We start from the raw sequence: 17,902 nt of genomic DNA on the forward strand, positions 1-17,902 counted from the left end.
TTTCATTCTTCTCACTGACTGAATCTAAATCTGATTTCTCTTCCAGGAAGTCTGCCTAGAAAATGTGTATCTAAGGTGTCCAGACCTGTGACTCAGGGGAAAGCAAGTCAGGCAATGAATAATTTAGAACAGACAAGCTGGCAAGCTTTGGTATGTCAACTAATAATTAAATCATTACACTATGATCATAACTTACAGTCACATTTTAGGAGGAAAAACAGCACATTGAACATTGACTTTCCTGAGTTTCCCATTTAAATGTATCTGCTACGGGTATTTCGTTAGAAATCTACAGGACACTTGCCTGTATTTGCCAGAAGTTTTAAAACAAAAGATGATTTAAAAGGATTCAATAATGACTGAAATATTTATTTCAAAACTCAACAAAGTATGTATTTGAATTTTTCTCAATTATTGTAGCTAATAATTGTTATTTTTAACTCTTTGTTCTTTTTCAGAATTTTTATCCAAGCACTAAGAATTTGTTAGAAAATATTTTTCCTTTTAACTAGTTGTTTGTTTACTAGAAGTCAGAATAACTTCTTAATATTGCAAATATAATATGTTCTTAATTTTGCTTTTCCTTAGGTTATGACACAGCTTTACTTCCTCTGTTCTCTTAATCTACTATTGAAAGTCATTCTGGGTATTTTATTACAATATTTATCCTTTACTTATTTTCCATGGTTTCAACAAATCTTCATATTATCACAAAACCAAACCAAACCAAACAAAAACCAGACTTGTCTTCCAGAAGAAGCTTCTGTTGGTATAAAATTAAAGTCTAGTGGGCCTGGACGGTAGATGCAGGGAGGTTGTAAGGAGAGCAGAAAAATACAGTTGTGAATAACATGATTTATTTCTCATAAGACTTTTCCAACTCTCATTGTCTAATTTTCCATACTTGTGTTTCATCTTACCTGCCAGGATGTCAGCTGATGACGTCTACTAGAACCCAGATAGAGGTATATAAGTCGGTAATTTTAAAAGCCTTTAGATGATGTGACTAAAAATGGAAATCTCTGTCAACCTCACACCTATGCCTGAGTTCATGATTTCTTGTTATATTTAGCTTGGTAGGCATAAAAATACCATCTCTGCCCAGTGAAATGTTACCAGCTCACAGAGTGTGTGCTACTTTAGACGAATGTAATGGACAAAAGATTTTGCCAAAATGTACCCTTTAAAAGTGAGAGGGAACAGGGTGGTTCCAAGACAGGTGCAAACCCAGTTTTATAAAAAATCAGCCTGGGTAAGTGAGGATATGGAAAACTGAAATTCATTTGCAGCTGAGATTTAAGCCCCTGATCAAGGGAAAAATAAATATATACAGGTACATTGAATTCATAATTGATGGTCCTAACTTTTAAGCACTTAATTTTATGTTTCTTTCACTTTAAACATGTTATGACATCAGCACTGTAGTATAAGAATTTATTGCTCATATGACTTAAATATTATAATAAGTAGACATTAAGTTCATAATAACTCTAATTTTATTTTAACTTGGTTGTGAACACTGATATTTAAACATTAAGTTATTTTACAGGCATAGCTGCCTTTCCTACCACCATAGTAAACATCCATACAATATTTTCATTTTGCTTTGTTCCCACAGGACGAAAAAAATTATCCAATCATATTTCGAAAACAGAGATGTATGAAGTTCTCACTCTTAATTTTAGCTATTCTACTGAATGGAATTATCTGTTCTCTCTACTTTCATTTTGAGAATCTATGATTATTTGTATTTTTATGAAAAAATATTAAGAAAACATCAGCACCAATCAGCAAAATGCAGATCAGGAATATGTACCATATGCAATAACATCTGTACTATTTTCAGAAGGAAGAATGGGGATAAATGAGATTTTTGAACAGATTAATTTTACATCTATAATATAACTGGTTTATAATTTCATAGTACTTGTTCATTTAAAAGGGAAAGCAAAGTCTATATATAGAAGACAATACTGTAATTGTTTTAGCCATTGCACCTTATTATTATTCCCTGTTGAATTATGTAAGATATTTTAAACATTCAGTGGAAGGCTTACGTTCATTTCTTATTTGCATAGCTGATATTTTTCATTATTCAGTAACAAGTGCCCTTTGTCGATTTAAATAGCACAGAAATAAATTAAATAAAAAGTAAATCTCTCCTCCTGTCTTTAACCTTTGCCTCTTTCTTTCTCTCTCTCCCTCCCTCCCTTCTCTTCTTTCTTTCTTTCTTTCTTTCTTTCTTTCTTTCTTTCTTTCTTTCTTTCTTTCTTTCTTTCCTTCTTCCTTCCTTCCTTCCTTCCTTCCTTCTTTCTTTCTTTCTTTCTTTTTCTTTCTTTCTTTCTTTCTTTCTTTCTTCTTTCTTTCTTTCTTTCTTTCTTTCTTTCTTTCTTTCTTTCTCTCTCTCTCTCTCTCTCTTCCTCCCTCCCTTCCTTCCTTCCTTCCTTCCTTCCTTCCTTCCTTCCTTCCTTCCTTCCCCCCTCCTCTCTTTCTTTTACTTAAGTCTTGGCTTCAAGAGTAGAACCCAGTGATTCATCTCTTATATATGATAACCAGTGCTCATCCAAAAAAGTCCCCTCCCTAATGCCCATCACCTGTTTAACTCATCCACCACCCACCTCCCCTCCAGCAACCATTAGTTTGTTCTCTATGCAAATAAGAAATGAATGTAAGAATAAAAACTCAGATAATCAATAAAAACATTCAATTAGTTTACAAAAAATGACCAGAGTCTTTGGACAGAAAAGTTTTTAAATCACATATTTTACCAAAAGAACAAAGGAAAAAAAGAGATTTTGATTTCTAATGCAATCAAATGAAAATGAAACAGGGCAGACATTACAGTGTTTGTATGAGACATTTCCAATTTTAAGTGTATTCAAAGAATATTTTGTGGTAAAACGTTTATTGAAATATTGTTATGCAAAAATTACCTAAATACAACGTATGAATATGAAATTAAATCAATAGCAAAAGAATCACCTGTTTCCACAAATTGAAAGAACTTGAACATTTAAAAAAATAAAAATAAAAAAGCAATCAGTGTGAGGGTTAACCATTGTTCACAATGCTTTATTTTTAAAGATTGTTTTGGCTACATTGCATCCTTTTTCATATGCATTTAGGATCAGCTCATCCACTTATGAAAAAAAGCAGTTGGAATTTTGATGTGGATTACCGTAGATCTGCAAAGCCAGCTATTTGGGGAGCCTTGCCATCTTAACAAGATTAAACTCTACCAATTCATAACCATGGAAGCTCTTTCCACTTATCTTGATTACTTTTAATTTCTTTCAACGTTTTGTGTACAAGTCTTGCTCTTCTTAGGTTAATTTTATTTTTGAGATTTCTTTAAACATCTAGAACCAAAAAAATCTTCCATTAGTTCACCAGAGGCTCTGTGTATGTATGTTGAGCACGCTATCAGTGCTTATGTGGGTAGTTTAAAATTGTTCCTTAGCCTGCACATCCTCTTTTATTTATTTATTTTTTTTTAAGAGTTAAGGTTATTAGGATGTGAGAACGTAGGTCCTTCTCAGGTCTTTCCTGAGCACATGTATTAACTTCTAGATTTATAAGAAAATGTTCAAGCTTTTCAAAGCCCTTACAGCCATCTCATTCCCCAGCCTTTCCTCCAAGCTTTATGTTTAAGCTATGGTTTGCCTCAACTCTTATTTATCTCTTCAGCTGTAAATATTTTTTAAAAATTTTTTTAATGTTTTATTTATTTCTGAGTGAGATAGAGGGACAGTGTGAGCAGGGGAGGGTCGGAGAGAGAGAGGGAGACACAGAATCTGAAGCACGGTCCAGGCTCTGAGTTGTCAGCACACAGCCTGATGCGGGGGTCGAGCCCACGGACCGTGAGATCATGACCTGAGCCGAAGTCGGACGCTTAACCCACTGAGCCACGCAGGCGCCCCATTCAGCCGTAAATATTTTTGATAAATTCCCTTAGACATACCAATAGGCTTTAGAAATAAGCCAGTCAGTTCCAGTAAGTGAAATAAAGACAAACATTTGTGCTGACCTCCTAGGGAGTTATCAGGTTGGAACAGATAATGATAATTCTTTGTGAATGAGGTCCATTCTGCTCTTTCTGGCACTAAGAACCTCAAGACTTTGGTTAATTTAAAGGTGTCAAAAGTTGATTCTGACAACTTCTGCTCATTTTTAAAAATTGCCCTTTAGGAAGGGCAGAATTTTCAATTCCTTATTCTGTCATTTCTGTTGACGTGCTGACATCTCTATATACTAATTTTTATTAAAAAGAGCCTGTATCCTTTGATAAAGGTATTTAATTAACAAGTGATAATATTATTATTTTTGTTAATTGATGAAAACTTTCTTTTTGACAGTCTCATGTATACTTAGCTATTCTGATAAGATTTATAAATGTGTTTGTCCAATCTCTATTTATTCACCAAACATTAATTGAATGCATGTTATCTGTGAGGCACATGTCTTACCAGAGACAGGGTATACAGTTAAGTAACCTGAAGTCTAATGGGATAAGCAAGTATCTAAATAGCATGATCATTTATGCATTTTTTGCCACTAAATACTGTTATTATATTTTTCTAATCTGAATAAATTTACCCATTGACTATGTCATTCAAATAAAATAACAAGATTAATTTAGCACCTGGGTATTTCTAATGTTGAAAGCATAGTTCTATTAGGGTATAGAACAAGCATTCTTAAAACCAGACATTCTCCTTCAGTTTGTTTAACTTGGACCAGGGACCTCCTAGCCTGAATGACATGCTTCATTCCAACTTTTAAACTGTCGACTGAGTTAAGATGTGTTGATGAATATTAATTTCTTTCACTAAAAGCTCTGACACTGAGACATTCCTGTTGTCTGCTTGTTCCATCAAATAATGAAAGGTCTTGGTGATTTCCTCCAAAGTGTGGATGTTGGCACCTGGAGCTGAAGGGCATATTTCAGAAAACCTGTGCTATAAACTACTCTGTTTTGCTATTTTTCGATGGCCTCGAAGGTGCCTTTACTCTATTTCTGCTGCACGCATTTGATACTGTAGACCCCTTTTGAGACTGTCCCAGGGATTATTTATAATGTACTGATGTTACCTTATTAGTACCTGCTATTTCTGCACAGAAGCATAGGGTTTGTTGACACTTGTTTTACTGCTGAAACTTTAGTTTTGGTGTCTGGTAGACCACTATGGAGTTTCAGTACTGAAATGTTGTGGCAAACTGAATGAAAAGTCATCCCATGTTCATTTCCCTTTGGGTTCCAAGGGTTTAAATAAGCACCTGAATAAGCTTCAGAACTTGACAGATAATGCAATTTCACAAAGTTATTGCATTCCTGTTTCAATTGGCACTTCTAATACTCTCACAAACAGTTTGTGGGGTTGGTAATGTTCCTTTGCAGGAGTATTTCAAAGATAGGTCCAAATCTACAGCATGAATGTAAATTTATACAAAGGAGAAATATTAAAGCAATTTATTATTAATTTTGGAACAGTGTACTTTTGGCAATGATGAGTAATTTCCGAAGCTGGCTTTCTTGTGATCTAGTGACCTACACACAGAAACAACGTAACACGGTGGAAAACTTCATTCTGCCTGCTTTACGGGCAGTGCCTTTTTCTTCAATTTCTTCATGAAGAGCTCCAAACTAAGGCACTCTGGGCAGGCCATGGTTCATTTTTTTCTCTGCCATTAGATGTTTCTGTGCCATCTCTTTTCTAGCTTGGGATGATCTAAGCATTTTTAAATGAATATATACAAATGAATTTTAATTTAAAATACATCACAGGAGACAAACTTTAACAGAATTGTATTTCCATTCTTTGAGGGGCCAGTTGTGCTTTTTAATTAAAACTTTTCCCTTATAAAATTATAACCAAGCCTGTTTTATAGTTTCATTTTGCTTTGGTTATAATATAAGCTATAAAACATAAAGGCTGAAGCTATATGCAAAATAAATGGAAACTTTTGTAAAACCTAGGGTGAGAAGGTGACATTTTTTTACGTGTGTGTGTGCATATATATATATATATATCCACACATATATAGTATACATATTACTCATCAGTATTTATATGCATTTACTGATTGCATATGCATATATGAATATGTATATATACATACATATATGAATATATATTGTATATCATTATGTATATATATGTTCATGTGTATGTGTGAATATATACATTTATATAGACACATAAATACATGAAATGGCTAAAATTCAGGAAAAACTAAGTAGAATGCAATTCATCTCATTCATTCACTTATGCAATACAAAATGGCCTATTAAAATATGATCTTCCTTTCAGGTTATTTACACTATAGGGGAGTTAAAGACAAATAAATAGGCCATTTCAATAGCCCGTGAAAAATACTGATAGAGCAAGTAAAAAGTATTAGAAGAGGAATCTAAATCACTTGAGAAGGCACCAAAGACTTCCTTGAGGAAGCAGTATCTGCTGCTACCTGCAAAATTGAATTGTCCTTAGCTAGACAAAGGAAGTGAGGGATGAGGCGAAGGTGAGGAAGCAAAGCAGAGCAGAAGGGAAAGTCTATCTGAGGGCCAAGATAGAAGAGAACGAATAGCCAGAAGAAGCAGAAGGAGGGTGTAGAAAGTGGTACAGCTGGAGACAAAGGCAAGATGTACATTATGAAGGCTCTCATAACTGTGTTAATGAGTTTTAAGTAGGAGAAGGAGATGGTCACTTTTGAGCATATGGCAAAGAGATACACAATGATGAGAATGGAAATCCTAGTATAAAATAGCCATCAAGAAATTTAAAATCATGTGATTATATCTAATAGTTCTGAAACTTTTTTGTCAAGTCTCCAGATTTGTAATATTTAGATATATATATGGCTGATCTTGTTTTATCCTGTAAATCTATGTGATATGTCATAGTGAAGATCACTTTAAATTCTTGGTTGATTTCACTGTAGATGATTTGTTACTGTTATAGACAGTAACAATATGTAGTTCTCTCTTTAATTGATTCTTCTCTCAGTTTAATATGAATAGCAGTTAGGCAAACTACTTAATAGTAAGTTGTCATAAAGAAGATAACAGAAAATGTAGACATACCAAAGTCCATTTAAAGATAAAAATTCAAGTCCTGTGTATTTTGGGTATCAATAAAACAAGAAAGCTTACTGTGGGACTTTTTGAATCCCTTTACAAAAAAATACCAAGGAAAAAAGATTTTCATATTATAAACATCATCAAGCCCCAGGGTAAGGGGTGAGGGGAATTGAGGAGAAACCAGGATTACACATGTGATAACATTTGAGGGAAGTTTCCAAAGTTGATGGGTCAGAGTACCTGCAACTGGATTCACTTTTTAGTCACTTCTTTGAGTTATATCTGACTCTTGAAGCTCATTTTACAATGCTCTCATATCTCCCTGAAAGCATTATATATGAACTTATGAATTCATTAGCCTGAATTAGTTTGTCAGCCTACTTGACTGTTTTCCAAGAGATAGCAGGGTTGAGAGGAAATAAGAATCAGACATATTCTATATGATAAAAGCAGATGTAGGAAACTTGGAGATTTCAACAGGCAGGTTCAAAAAGAGAACAATAACAGCAGTCTCACTACCAGGGGATGAGAAGAGGGAACCAGGTTTTTAAAACTTAGAAGTGTATTGGGGCACTTAGGTGGCTCAGTCAGTTAAGCATATGACTTTGGCTCAAGTCATAATCTCATAGTTTGTAAGTTTGAGCCTCACATGAGGCTCTCTGCTCTCAGCACAGAGCCTGCTTCAGATCCTCTGTTTCCCTCTCTCTGTCTCTCCCCTATTCCTCTCTCTATCTCTCAAAAATAAATAAAAGCATTTTAAAAATAGAAATGTATTCAAGAGCAATTAAGGAAAAACTTTGATCTGGAAACAGCTAATTGCAAACTGGGTCTAAGTCCAAATTTAATCAACAAAATGTTAACACAATTACAGCTATCTGGACAGTCCCTTAGAATTAGCTGTAATGAGATGAGCTTTGTAATTAAAAGTCTATAGAAGCATTGATTACCTGACTACAGAGCAATTTTGCCCCCTTGAAGAAGAAAGCACACAAAGCTCTGGGCCTATCACACACTTATACCAGCTTCTGTCTGCTTTGCTGCCTGAGTAACATGAAGAAGTCAATAGCCAGGGTGCCTGGATGGCTCATCAGCTAAGCATCTGACTTCAGCCCACATCATGATATCACTGTTCATAAGTTCAAGCCCTGCTTCGTGCTCTGTGCTGACAGCTCAGAGCCTAGAGCCTGTTTCAGATGCTGTGTTTCCGTTTTTCTCTCTTTGCCCCTTCCCTGTTTGTGCTCTCTCTCAAAAATAAATAAATAAACATGAAAAAAAAGAAAGGTCAACAGCCAATTAGAACTCAGAAATCGTTTAACCCAGTGATTTCTAAGGTCAAGGTGTGTGTTCTCATTGACATTTGTTCCCTGTGATTAATAAATTATTTGCTCATAAGGATTTCATGAATAAGTGAGCAAATGAAAAAATTGCTTTTTGAGGAATGCTTGCATTTTGTGGAGGAGCTTTTGGGGTCAGCATGGTGTGCAGGGTAGAGGAGGCAGGGGTGCGGAGGTCTGGTAGTTGGGGCTCCTCATCTCCACCTGAAGAGGACAGAGTCTCTGTTTTAGTAATTAGGGCTCCATGTAAGACTTCCTTGAAATAATTCTATTTTTTTAAAAGAGAAGAAAAATGAATGAGTCAATTTTTCTCAACTTACCATTAAAAACACCGTGTACACCGAAGGCTTAGCTCAGGGTTACACACACATTAGAGTAAAACCAGGCTGTGATCCTGGATGGCTCATTTTCTAATCCCATATCCTTCGCACTCCACCATGCACTACTATAATAAGGTCAATGCATGCGGGTATCAGCTTTTTAAATTAACAAAATGTGTTAGCCTGCAATACAGAGAGCATGCTTTCTCAATCATTTTTGCTTACTCAGTCATCTCTTTTAATTTCTGAAACTCATGGCTAATACTATCTGATACAGTGGATGTATTAGTGTGAATTAAAAGTAAGCCCTGTCCTTTTTTTTTTTTTCCATGTCCTCAATTCTTATTTGTGGATGAATCACTGATACAAATGAGGCTACTTTTGATAAATTCACTCCTCGTAAGTAGAAGTGGCTCTTCTTGGGATAATAATGAATAAGGAGCACACGTCCATACCTGGTCATACTTTTAAATGTTGTGTACTTATCTGCATGCACGTTTTCCTGTATCTTCCTGGTGGCATGGATTGACACAAAGTGCTCTTGAGACAAGGGATCGCTTGCCAAGCTTGCCAAGAACAGCAACCACCGTCTTCTCCATAGGCTTGCTGGAAGTAAACATTCTTTTATTAGTTGGAAGCATGCCCACTTTCAAATTTGTTTAAAAGGAAAAGGAAATTTTCTCCTCGCTGCTTATTCTATTTCTAAACATCTTATAAAGGCCTCTTTTTCATCTTTTATTACAGGACATTATGAGGATGGCAAAAATTAGACTTTCCTGAGCACTTACAAATCTAGTGTTTTGAAAGGTATATTACTTTTTCCACTGGAAATTAATGTAATGAGAAATGTTTTACAGACATTCTAAACTGTAAAAACACAAACACATTTCGTGTGTGGCATTTCTTTTTCAATGGAGTGTTAGTCTCTGGGAAGGCCTGTTCCTCCATGGCCCTGACACTGTGGCCCGTGACTTAGCAGCTCTCTAACTTGTCTCTCTGGCTCATTTTTTTCCCCTAAATTGTCTTTGCACTTACATTCGCACTTGCTGTCCTTTTCTATCTGCCTTTATTTCTTGTTTCTCTAACTATTTCTCTTCCCTGTTAGCATATGTTCATATATATCAGTCATTTTCTTTTAGACTTGTTTGATATATTTCTGTTTTTCCTGGGCTTGTATTATTCTTCCATGCTGAGGACCCCTAAACTTGTATACCTATCCTTGGCATCTTCATGTACATATGTATAACTCTTTCTTGGACTTGACCATTTGGAAGGGCCACCAGCTATTCAAACATGTCATATCTGACTTGTATTCCTGATCTTAATGGCATCATCAGTAACCTTTGCCAGATAACATGAGAAGTTTTCATTCCATATCTTACTTCCCAGCTTATCCCATGATTTACCAAATTCTACACAAATCCAAGCCTGTCCCTTTATTTGAAGTGACATCTAGCCCGGGTTTATTCTTATCTTTGTATGACAAGATGTTGTTCAAAAGGCATCCTCCTTTTCTTCAGAACACTTGCTAATTAAGGGTCTATTGATTATGTAAATTAATAATGATAACAGAAATAATGATTAAACTATTGAATGAGATAAATGATGTTTTGATAGAAGTTTTTAAATATTTTTTAATGTTTTTGTATTTTTGAAGAGAGAGCACGAGCAAGGAAGGGGCAGAGAAAGAGGGAGACATAGTATCTGAAGCAGGCTCCAGGCTCTAAGCTGTCAGCACAGAGCCTGACATGGGGCATGAACTCATGAACTGTGAGATCATGACCTGAGCCAAAGTCAGGCACTTAACTGACTAAGCCACCCAGGTGCCCCTTGATAGAAGTTTTTAAAGATCAAAAACAAAGTTGCAACATGACTTCTTCAATCCTTATATCTTGCTGACTTTACTATTTCAATCTCTATAATTACATACATATTTAACAAAGTTTTGTGCCAAAGTTGCTTAAAAAGGGACATGTGATTCATTGCATGCCATTATAAAAACATGGAGATGAATGCCAGAAGAGAGTATAAATAAACCCACAATTTACAGGCAAGAGCATAGTGAGTGAGAAGAGCCCTGAAACACTGGATTTTGGATATTTTCTCCAGTGATGCTTTCTTTTTCCTTTTCTTTTTTTTTTTTTTAAGTTTTATTTATTTATTTTGAGAGAGCTAGAGAGAGCAAAGACAGGGGAAGGGCAGGGAGAGAGGGAAGGAGAGAGAGAAAGAGAGAGATTCCCAAGCAGGTTCCATACTGTCAGCATGGAGCCCGACATGGGGCTCGACATGGGGCTCAAACTCACAAACCTTAAGATCATGACCTGAGCTGAAATCAAGAGCCAGATGCCTAACCAGCTGAGCCACCCAGGCGCCCCTCTCCAGTAATGCTTTCTGACATGGGGTTTGAGAGTAAGAGTAACTTTGGAATTCGATAATCAGGTGAAGGAGATCATGGACAACTCCAAATAACTATTAATTGCAAGCACATAAAAACTGTATTTATTCTTGGGGCGCCTGGGTGGCTTAGTCGGTTAAGCGTCCGACTTTCGCTTAGGTCATGATCTCATGGTTCGTGGTTTCGAGCCCAGCGTCGGGCTCTGTGCTGACTGCCAGCTCAGAGCCTGGAGCTTATTTCAGAGTCTGTATCTCCCTCTCTCTCTGACCCTCCCCTGCTCATGCTGTCTTTCTCTCTCGCTCCTAGAAATTTAAAAAAAAACAAACAAAAAACAAAAAACCACCTGTATTTATTCTTAAAATTTAAATTGTATCAGGGTGCCTGAGTGGCTCAGTCAGTTAAGGGTTGACTTTGGCTCAGGTCATGATCTCACAGTTCATGGGGTAAGCCTTTGTTCTGAGAGCACAGAGCCTGGAGCCTGCTTTGGGTTCTGTTTCTCTCTTTCTCTGCCCCTCTCCCACTTGTGTTCTGTCTCTGTCTCTCAAAAAGGAATAAACATAAAAAAATTTTTAAGTTTAAATTGTATTTAGCAACATTTATATAATACTATACTTTAGGCACCACTCAACGTAGGTTCTATAATTATCCTGATTTTACATATGAGCAAACTGAGGCACAGAGAATTGTCATATGCACAAGATTATATAGTGAATCATCAGTGGAACCAAGTATTATGTGGGTGTCAGATAAAATTTAAATTGAGTAAATAAATATAGTTTGGCACTGTGGCTATAAAATAGAATATCCTTATTTTAGGAAATACACATTGAAGTACATAGAAGTAAAAGACAATGATATATGGAAGTCACTCTTAAGTGATTCAGAAAGAAATTGTGTATGTATGTACAGATGCACACAAACACAGAGCACAATATAGGCATGTATAGATAGCTAGAGAATGAAAAAGTGAATGGGGGAAACTATTAATCATAGGTGAATAAAGGTAAAGGTTTTATAACTATTTATTTTGTCATTTTAAACAATTTATTGCAGCTTATATATAAATTTGAATTTGAGTAAAAAGTTTATGTTTCTGAGGAAAATACTTAATAACAACAACAACAAATAGCTATTTGTTCCAAGCTACACTGACTTCATCTGCAACTGACTTCTCCCTTCTTGTCCTTTAATGCGCTCATGTCTCATGAGCTCTTCCTCTCTTTTTCTAAGAAGGGGGCGGAATGTTTTGCGGTTTGTAGAGAGAGAGGGGGGAGGATGTCCCTTCACTCTACTGGTCTTTGGCAAAGGTAGAGTCATTCCCATATGTGACAGCACCCCAGGTGAATTCCTTTAAATGTGTGAATGTTTCCACAGATGTATAGAAATTTTTATTTACTGGTATGGTTTATTATTTTTTATTTTTAAACTTACTTATCCATAAACTAATTTTCCACCCCAAGATGATAAAAAGTTAATTATGCCAATATTGATTAAGAATGGATGATATTCAGAATATCTAAATACTTAACAGGTTCAGGCACTGGCCAATCAAAACAGATACTTACTACCTGTGGGTTGATCTGTGAGATCAATAGCCAGGTGTTCAATGGCAGGTTGAATTGAGTGGGTGTGTGCTGGTGGAAAATTAGCTAAGATACTCATACTTTGAAGAAAAGAATGAGAAACACCTATCATTAAAGATAAAGACAAGAGGTAAGAATAAAAGAAAGGATGATGCTTAACTATCATCATCGTTTGAAGGTCTATACCCCTCACCCCCAAGTTGCTGTCTCTTGTTATGGAGAGCCGAGTTTGCTAGACACTTTGGTTGTTCTACCTTTGATATCAGGCATAAAGATATATGTTTTACAGATGAGGAAGCTGAGTCACTGAATGGTAGATAATTATGAAAATGCTTTTAAGTTATGAGATTTTTCTAATTGTTAATACAGTAATTTCTGCTTTTCCAGAGGAATTGGTTTTAATAAATAAATTCATATATTTAGTCTAACAATCTAAATTATAAAATTATGCATATATACTAATGTACACGTAAGCTTTATAAATTTAATATATATAATATACATATAATACTTGTATAGTAGATATTAAGAAATTCCTCTCCAACATGGTCTTACAAATTTACATTTTTATAAACAGTGTGTGAGAGCTATTTCCTGAAATTTTCTCCAAACACTTGGTAAGAATTTTGTTATCCTCAATCTGATAGGTGGGGTATGGGAATTTTCCTTTAATATCTAAACATTTTTAATGCTAAAAAGGACCTTAAAACTCATCTATTTCAAGTCTTGATTTTCAAGAGGAAGATGAGTCTCAGGGTACTTACAAAATTTACCCAAAGCATTAGAACCCAGTACTTGAATCTGATCAAGACTTGTTTGCATTCTACTAATACACTACAATAAGTGGCCTTATCGACCTAAATTGCTTCATGCACAGTTTCTAAATTAAACATTTTTCAAATAATTTAGTGATAATTCTAATTTGAATTATTTTGTGTTTGGGAGGGGGGTTATTCAGAAACACAGAAGTAGGTCCTCATGAATTTATGTCAGCAAATTTTTTCAAGCTACTAAACTTGCTCTATAACATTATTGTATGTGCAATTAAATTATTTATTCATTGTATTGAAATTTTAGTCTTTACAGTGTACATTATATTCTCCAAGACTTTCTCTAGTTTTGCATTATTAACATGGATAAAATTAAGCATTAATTTAGAACATTCCATAAAATGAAGCATACACTATAACTTTGATGTTATCTCGGTAGTGGATAATGGGTCTCTGGAAGTAAAATTGAATTCAATAGATTACCTTAGTCATTCAAATGTGCTTTTACTAAAATCATTAAGTGTGCATGAAAACAACCTTTAAATGTGAATAATTTGAATACTTTCCACACATTGTAATTTCTATTTTTCTTACTACTCTCCAATCACAAAGTCTAAAAGAATAAAGAGCAATTAAATTTAGAATACATACTTGGAATTACCCTAGGGAACTAATTCTGAGGAAGATTAAACAAGAATAATAGAAGAGAAGCAGGGTAGTTTTGCATTTCCCATGAGCTGCTCTCTGATTTTCCTCAGGTCTTCATTAGATTTACCTTATAATCCTTGGCATCTGGGCTGGTACTTATTTCCAAATTTCATTTAAAAAGTTAATGTTGCTGCTGTTTGTGGATTTTTAATCTGAACTTTCATCATATTTATTAGTAATTGTTTACTCTAAATGTGGAATGTGTGGTAGGAAAGCCAAATTAAAGGCATCTTTATAGATCTAGAGGTGCATACTGTTTAAGAAGATTTTTAAAATTAATTTACACCAAAGCATTTTTTAAACCGATTAAAAACTATAATTTTTTTTCTCTCTCTCTATCCTTTACTTATGTTTTGAACTAGGGTTTATTTGTGTCCTTTAGCCACACAGGGGATGATGTCAGATGACAATAGAGTGTTATGATGTCTATATGAATTATCATAATAGATTACAGACTTGAGACAGTCCACCAAGGAAATTAGGTTAATATAGATTTGTATACTGGGAGCATACATTCTGGAGCTGTGTTGTGAGTCAGACAGCTGATATCTTAAATTTGAGTTCCCACCACCCTCCTATCTCTAAAATACTAATTCATCAACATCCCATAAACTATATTAGTTTCAGAAATTCACTGGCAATGAATTTTATTTTTAGGTAAGTGAATAGGGAAATTTTTCTTTTCTGTATTTAAAAACATCTCTGTATTATTTTACATTTTTAACCTAAGAGGTATGTTAAAGAGGTAGAGTTTTATTATATTTATGGTTGCAATTTTGAACCCATATGCATGTCGGGTTAACCAGATATCTCATTATTCCAACAATGATTTACCTGGGGTCTCAATGGTGCATCAGGGAATACTGGTGGAATGGAAGAAAATTGTATATTATTAGTAGACAAATGATGTGATATTATAGAGAACTTTCTAACACTTATTCTTACCTTGGGCTGGCAAGCTGAAATTTAAAAAAAAGTTATCTATGTAGAAATTACACATCTAAGGTATTGCATTTGATAGTTTTGTGTGATAGAGTAAAAGTAGTATTTCTAAAGTGGCAGGCAATCCAAAATAGCATCAGTTAGAGGAAAAAAAGGCAAAAAGAATTTATGTTGCCCACATTGAAATGAAAGCTGCTTTCATTTTATCTAAGTACTACTTAGCCTGGAGTAAATTAACTGCTCTATGTATAGCCAATAGAAACTCAATTATAGCATACTATTAGCTGACCATCCTCTAATCTTTACGTCTTTAGTCATCTATACTTAAAATACTTTCAAGGTGAATCTTTACCATCTACAAACATTTTACTTTAAGATAGATAAGGTAGTCTAAGATCTGTTTATTGTACAGTTAAAATGTATATGTTTGGAGTAAAATTATTTTTGATATTGATTAATAATCATTTATTAATTTTGTAACTTATCATTAGCAGTCAAAACAATACTTTATTATCATCCCTACCTGATTATCTTAGCTTATGAAATTCAAGGAGTTTTCAGTTTTTATACATCAACACAGACAACAGCGAGATGATGGAAAACATGTCTTTTTCCACATGAGTGCTTTTCATGTGAACCATGAATAGGAAATATTAAACAGAGAACTGAGTGTTTTAAGATTAGGCCAACCTAAAGATAAAGATAACACATCAACATGAATTTCCAAAAATAATTGAGCAAAGAACACATGAAAAATATAGACTTCTTTTCCCTTTCAAAGGCTTTGCTTATCAGCCCCAAATGTAGCATGCGATATCCCTTTTTTCAGACTGAAATTAAAGCACGAGGTCTGGATCTTTTGTTTTCTTTTTAAATTCTCTCTTTTCTCACCTTGGATGTCATATTTTTAAAAACCTCATTTCTGAGAAATAGATAACTGAATTCCACTTTCTCATTTATCTACCATAATTTATATGGTTATATATATATATGACATCATCTTTGTTAAACCACGGAAAAGAGGGGGGAAAAGTCTGTAGGAAAAGAATGTGTAACTTGAACAGAAAAGGAAAAGAGGGCATACATAGTTCAGACTCTGAAAGAAATATATATGGCCTTCTTATCCACTTATCTTAGAAGCTAAGCACCTTATTATTTTGCTATTTCAGATACCATAATTAACCAACCATGTAACTTTTTTTTTTTTTTTTGGCAATTGATAAGGTTTTGTAATACTTTCTGGGTCAGTGTCACACTGACTTTTCTTGTTGGACTATTTAGCTTAATGATGCTGTATTCTAGTCAACTTTCAATCATGTACATTTCCTTTAACTACTTTTCTTTTTCTTTCTTTTTTTTTAACTTTGATCTTGTCATATTTTGGGTCTCTTATCAAATGTCCTGGGCTTTTGAATGAGAACTGGAAGTACAAGTAGGTTTGACATTTGTTGCATACCAGCTATGAATTGAAGCCTGGGGTACTTGATACAATGTAACACTTTGCTTCAGGTCTGGGGAGAGGCTCTTTGACCATACTTAGCAGATAGTGGAAAATTAAGAGTGAAATATTATCTTCACTTTTCTTGTCTTCATCCTCACAATGAATATGGAAAATTTGGGCGAAGCTCAAAACATCAAAGTGACAGCAAAGAAGGTTAAATCATTGTGAAAAATTAGCACACAGAAACACAGTATAATTGGGTCTATGAAAATATAGTATATGAGCAACGAGGGAAAACTTAGATTAGTTTATTACTTTATGAACCAAGAAGTTTTTAGAGGAAGTTTGTTTCTCCATAGAAAGACATTCTGTACAACAATAAGAATGGTCTGAGTTGACATGAAAACATAAATGGCTAACCAAGGAAAACAGTCATTTGAGAAATGAAGGCACAGAATTAAAGCTTTACTAGAGTGGTCAAAAGCAGATGTGACACTACAGAAACCTGAATCAGTTGTGTAGAATAGATATGGAGAAGTGCTCCAAGAATTCAATTTCTATAAATCAAGGAAACAAAGAGAAAGCAAGCACTGAAGGAAAGCCACAGGTTTCCAGCCTGCAAATAGTAATAACTTTCCCAAAATACAGTTCAAATGGATAAAAATTTTTAAAAAATATTACAGTGTACTCGAAAGACACTTACCGAACCTGAAAAATAAAACATGAGATGGAAGATTTAGAGGAGTCAATATTTACAAGCAAATAGGGTGAATGAGGATGATGTTAACAGAGGTCCTAGAAAATAACTTTTACTACAAGAAATTACTTATACAAGAATTCAAGGTGAGAAAGCATATTATTTATAATAGTTTATCCTTATTATCCATATTATTTATAATAAATAATATCCTTAATAATAAATCACTAAAGACAGTGGAGCAATATCTGTCAACATAATTATTTAAAATAGAAAAAGAAACTCATTATATGCCATTCCATTAAGATACATACATATGAAAAATATTAAAAAAATTTTTTTAGATCTATAACATTTAAGAAAATGCACTGTTGAGGTAATACTTCTGGAGTCATTGCTTTAAGAAAAAAAAGAATAATATTCCAAACAAGAATTAAAGTAAAAAGTAACAAGTTATATTAGAAAAAAGTTTGCCATCACTGGTTAATAAAAAAATATTATCTTCTAGTAGGAAAGAGGATGGTTATCAATGAATGAAAATAAAATAATACAAAACGTAAACAAATTAAAAACAAAGATGTTTAATAGCTTAAAGAAACAAAAATCATAAGGGAGACAGAAAAGTGTGGAA

At 34.3% G+C, this 17,902-nt stretch overlaps 1 long non-coding RNA gene across 3 annotated transcripts in view; it reads left to right on the plus strand.

Moving 5' to 3' along the window:
• Window positions 1-3,206, plus strand: part of LOC144245670 (uncharacterized) — a 36,998-nt gene extending 33,792 nt beyond the window's left edge. For 2 of the 3 annotated variants that reach the window (XR_013339384.1, XR_013339389.1), the window contains 2 exons: window positions 47-150; window positions 3,126-3,206. This is a non-coding gene — a long non-coding RNA (uncharacterized LOC144245670). Of the gene's footprint in view, window positions 1-46; window positions 151-1,618; window positions 1,720-3,125 lie in introns of those variants that run through there. The other variant, XR_013339385.1, reaches the window with a different exon arrangement.
• The last annotated feature ends 14,696 nt before the right edge of the window (window positions 3,207-17,902 follow it).

This window comes from Crocuta crocuta, unplaced genomic scaffold, assembly GCF_008692635.1.
Source record: "Crocuta crocuta isolate KB4526 unplaced genomic scaffold, BGI_CrCroc_1.0 scaffold191, whole genome shotgun sequence".
NCBI classification, from domain to species: Eukaryota; Metazoa; Chordata; class Mammalia; order Carnivora; family Hyaenidae; genus Crocuta; species Crocuta crocuta.